The sequence below is a fragment of the Colobus angolensis genome, unplaced genomic scaffold (assembly GCF_000951035.1).
Source record: "Colobus angolensis palliatus isolate OR3802 unplaced genomic scaffold, Cang.pa_1.0 Scaffold96, whole genome shotgun sequence".
Classification (NCBI taxonomy): Eukaryota; Metazoa; Chordata; class Mammalia; order Primates; family Cercopithecidae; genus Colobus; species Colobus angolensis.
This window is the reverse complement of record NW_012123598.1, coordinates 2,671,954-2,676,787: the sequence shown is the minus strand read 5'-3', so window position 1 is coordinate 2,676,787 and position 4,834 is coordinate 2,671,954. Positions and strand designations below refer to the sequence as shown.

General features: G+C 54.6%; 1 protein-coding gene across 1 annotated transcript in view; it reads left to right on the top strand.

The window, feature by feature from the left end:
* The first annotated feature begins 2,841 nt into the window (after positions 1 to 2,841).
* Positions 2,842 to 4,834, top strand: part of EPS8L1 (EPS8-like 1) — a 17,283-nt gene continuing 15,290 nt past the window's right edge. Inside the window, exons 1-3 of the mRNA XM_011932590.1 lie at positions 2,842 to 2,957; positions 3,551 to 3,624; positions 4,652 to 4,663. The gene's annotated coding sequence lies outside the window, so the exon portion shown is untranslated. The remainder of the gene's footprint in view (positions 2,958 to 3,550; positions 3,625 to 4,651; positions 4,664 to 4,834) is intronic.

Here is a 4,834-nt window from a genome sequence, read left to right as displayed (position 1 = left end):
CATGTTGGTGACGTGGTGTGATCTCAGCTGACTGCAACCTCCGCCTCCTGGGTTCAAGCGATTTTCTTGTCTCAGCCCCCCAAGAAGCTGGGATTACTGGTGTGCACCACCACCTCTGGCTAATTTTTGTATTTTTAGTAGAGACAGGGTTTCACCATGTTGGCCAGGTTGGTCTCGAAACCACCTCAGCCTCCCAAAATGCTGGGATTACAGGCATGTGCCACCGCGCCCGGCCTGTGAAGCTCGCATTCTAACAGAGGAGACACAGACAAAATGAGCCAGGAACACAGTGGGTAAGAAGGTGAAAAGTGCTCCACACAAAAATAAAGTAGGGAGAGAGGAAAGAGACTACAAAGAAGTTGGGTTGCCAGGCACGGTGGCTCATGCCTGTAATCTCAGCACTTTGGGAGGCCGAGACAGGCAGATCACAAGGTCACGACATCGAGACCATCCTGGTGAAACCCCGTCTCTGCTAAAAATACAAAATTAGCCGGGCGTGGTGGTGCGCACCTGTAGTCTCAGCTACTCAGGAGGCTGAGGCAGGAGAATCGCTTGAACCCAGGAGGCGGAGGTTGTGGTGAGCTGAGATCACACCACTGCACTACAGCATGGCCAACAAGAGTGAAACTCTGTCTCAAAAAAAAAAAAGAAGTCAGGTAAGGGATGCCACCATTTGAAACAGGGTGGTCACCCAGTCCTGAGAAGGTGACATTCAGGCAAAGACCGAAGGAGGCAAGGAAGTGAGGCATGAGGGTACCTGGTAGAAGAGCATTCCAGGCAGAGAGAACAGCAAGTGCAAAGGCCCTAAGGCAGAACCGGGACTCGGTGTTCCAAGAGCAGCAAGGAGGCCAGTGTGCTGACACACAGAAGGAAGAGATGAGATCAGAATCACATCCCTTAAGGCCTTGCAAGATGTCAGCTTTTATACACAGAGAAATGGGGAGCCATAGAGGATTCTAAACAGGAATGACATGAGCCGACTTAGGTTTCTACAGCACCCCTGAACGGAGACTAGACTTCGCAGGGAGTGGGGAGACTAGTTAGAAGGCTACTGCAATGGTCCAGGTGAGAGGCAGCGGTGGCAGGAACCAGGTGGGAATCATTGATCATGCAAAAGACTAAGAATGGGCAGGTCCGTCCCGTGCCCTGCTCTCTGCTGTCTGCAATCTGGGTGTTGGAGTCTGACAGTCTCATCATCCACTCACTGCACAGGTAATCTTGGGCGAGTAGTTTTTTGGGTTTTGTTTTGTTTGTTTTTTGAGACAGCGTCTCACTCTGTCACCCAGGCTGGAGTGCGATGACATGATCTCAGCTCACTGCAACCTCCGCCTCCCGGGTTCAAGCGATTCTCCTGCCTCAGCTTCCTGAGTAGCTGGGACTACCGGCACGCACCACCACACCCGGCTAATTTTTGTATTTTTAGTAGAGATGAGGTTTCACCATATTGGCCAGGCTGGTCTCGAACTCCTGACCTCGTGAGCTGCCCGCCTTGGCCTCCCAAAGTGCTGGGATTACAGGTGTGAGCCACCACGCCCAGTCTGTTTTGTTTGTTCGTTTGTTTTTGAGACGGAGTCTTGCTCTGTCGCCCAGGCTGGAGTGCAGTGGCCAGATCTCAGCTCACTGCAAGCTCCACCTCCTGGGTTCATGCCATTCTCCTGCCTCAGCCTCCTGAGTAGCTGGGACTACAGGTGCCCGCCACCGTGCCCGGCTAATTTTTCTTTTTTGTATTTTTAGTAGAGACAAGGTTTCACCATGGTCTTGATCTCCTGACCTCGTGATCTGCCCGCCTCCCAGTGCTGGGATTACAGGCGTGAGCTACCATGCCCGGCTCTGGTTTTTGTTTTTTGAGGTAGACCTCACTCTGTTGCCCAGGCTGGAGTGCAGTGGTGCGATTATTGGCTCACCGCAACCTCTGCCTCCCGGGTTCAAGTGATTTTCCTGCCTCAGCCTCCTGACTAGCTGGGATTACAGGTGCCCACCACCACGGCTGGCTAATTTTTGTGTTTTTATCAGAGATGGGGTTTTGCCGTATTGGCTGGGCCGGTCTCGAACTCCTGACCTCAGATGATCCACCCGCCTCGGCCTCCCAAAGTGCTGGGATTACAGCACCCACGCAAGTTTCTTAACCCTTCTCTACCTCATTTTCTCATCTGTAAGACTAAGCCTCCCACCAAGACACACTCCCCTCACGTGGCTCTGGGGAGAAATACCGTGGAAAGCTTTGCTAGTAACCTCTACGGCATGGAGGGAGTTCTCAAAAAGTGACTTTAGAAAGGTGTTTATGCCTGGGAAGCCTGTTCATTTTTGTGATATCCTTGGAGCTGGGCCAGGCACTTATCGAGCTAAATCTAACTTTTGTCAGAATCGGGGGGGAGGTCATGGAGGGAAATTTCCGAAGGAAGGGGGAACGGGATGGGTGGGGTGGGGGGCGGTGTTGAGGGCAATAGGCAGAGGCAGTGACCACAGACAGGAGGTGTTCACAGAACAGGGACTGCCACTGGCCCTGGAGACAGAAGGTCAGCCCCGGGTTCAAATCCTCCCTTAGCCAAGTGCTGAAATGGACTAGTTGTTGAACCTCTCTAGCCTTCAGCTTCCTCGTCTGTCAAGCAGAAATCAAACCTCAAACTTCCTCCCGTTGTTAGAATTTCAAGGGAGTTTTAAAGATAGAGCTTTCAACTCTGACCTGTGAACAAGTGTGACATCAAATTTACTGTTTGTTGTTATTATTCTGTTGTTACGAGCAGACAGTTAATTTCCCGGCTCCCCTGCAGTCCTCCCAGCCCCTCCTGGATCTGTCTGCCAGCCCCACCCCTAGGTCACTCCAGCCAGGCTGTGCCAGGTGAACGCTCAGGTATGCGGAGGCGGAGGCAGGACGGCCCTGGGAGGGAGCAGGAGGAGGGGCCAGCAGCCTGGAAGGGAAAGGACAGCAGACAGCAGGGCAGAGCCTGAGCAGGCAGGTGAGGAGATCCGGGTTCCGAGAGAAGGAGGCCCGGATTTGACCAATGGGTCTGAGGGAGGAGGGGCTGGGGTCTGGACTCCTGGGTCTGAGGGCGGAGGGGCTGGGGGTCCGGACTCCTGGGTCTGAGGGAGGAGGGTCTGGGAGTCTGGACTCCTGGGTCTAGGGAGGAGGGGCTGGGGTATAGACTCCTGGGTCTGAGGGAAGAGGGGCTGGGAGTCTGGACTCCTGGGTCTGAGGGAGGAGGAGCTGGGAGTCTGGACTTCTGGGTCTGAGGGAGGAGGGGCTGGGGGCCTGGATTCCTGGGTCTAAGGGAGGAGGGGCTGGGGGCCTGGACCCTTGGGGTCCAAGGGAGGAGGGGCTGGGGTTTGGTCTCTTGAGTCTGAGGGAGGAAGGACTGGGGGTCCTGGACTCCTGGGTCTGAGGGAGGAGCTGGGGTCTGGACTCCTGGGTCTGAGGGAGGAGCTGAGGGTCTGAACTCCTGGGTCTGAGGGAGGAGGGGCTGGGGCCTGGATGCCTGCGTTGAGGGAGGAGGCTAGGGTAGGAAGTAGAGGCTCCTACTGGCCAGGCCCTCACATCTTTGCTGGCTCCCAGGGCACCTCCAGGTGGGCAGGAGCTCCCACTCAGCACCATGAGCACCGCCACCGGGTAAGTGCCCCCGGCCCCCAGTCCCCAGCCCCAGCACGCCTCCCGCCTCCCCTCGCCTCCTCACCCACACCCGCAGATCCTGTTTCTGGCAGCCCAGACTCTGGCCCAAGCCCGGACACTCAGGAGGAAGCCAGAGCCACTCTCCTCCCTGCCCAGCCTGGGGTTAGGGGCCCCCACTGTAGAGCAGACAGGCCTGAGCTCCAGCTCGGCCCTCACACTCTGTGCTGATGTCACCCTGGTCAAAGGACATCACCTCTTGGAGCCTCAGCCCCTCCTCTGTGACACACGGACAATTGTGAAACATTGGCGGGATAGTGCATTACAGGACTTAGCCGACCACCTCACTGACAGCCGGTGCTCAGCCCATAGGAGCCCCTGTTGGGATTGTTATCTTGTTAGGAAATAGTAACCCTTTGCTAGAAAATCAGGACTGCTCATAATGAAGACTTAAGTCCCCCAGAGGAAGCAGGGAGAAGAACAATGAGAGATGAGTCAAAATACCTGCATGGTAGGTAGTGAGTTGTCTGGCCCAGAGGTAATCAAATTGTGGTGACATCAGACTGGCAGGAGCGGGATGAGGAACAGGAGTTTGGGAAAAAGGGATTTTCAGTTCCCCTGACGCCACCTGATCTCTGAGCTTCTGTTATGCACATGGAAGTGGGGATCCAAGAATTCTTAGGAAAGGTAACCTCAGGAAGAAATCGAGGACAAGAGGAGACAGAGAAGGATGTGGCTGGGAAGCGCCTGGCCCATGGGGGTGGGAGGGGAAACAGATAATTCCCTGTCTACTTCAGATACTACTAATGCTATTGTAACAATCCCCATTTATTGAGCAACTTCTGTGTGCTAAGCCCTGGCAGCATCTTAAGAATGATAATAACAGTTATTGAGGCTTCAAAATACTTCACCTGCATCATCTGATTGAATTTGCCCAACAGCCCTACCAGATAGTTACTACGTTACAGAAAGAAACCGAGGCAGGAGAGATTAGGTCCCCTTCTCAAGGTCTTATGGCAAAGAGGCAGCAGACAGAGGGCTTGAATCCAGGACTATGCCATGGTGGAGATCACACTCCCCCTACCACCCAGCACCACCGCCTGACCTGTCTTCTTTTTTTTTTTTTCGAGATGGGGTCTCGCTGTTGCCAGGCTGGAGTACAGTGGCGCGATCTCAGCTCACTGCAACCTCCGCCTCCCAGGTTCAAGTGATTCTCCTGCCTCAGCCTCCCAT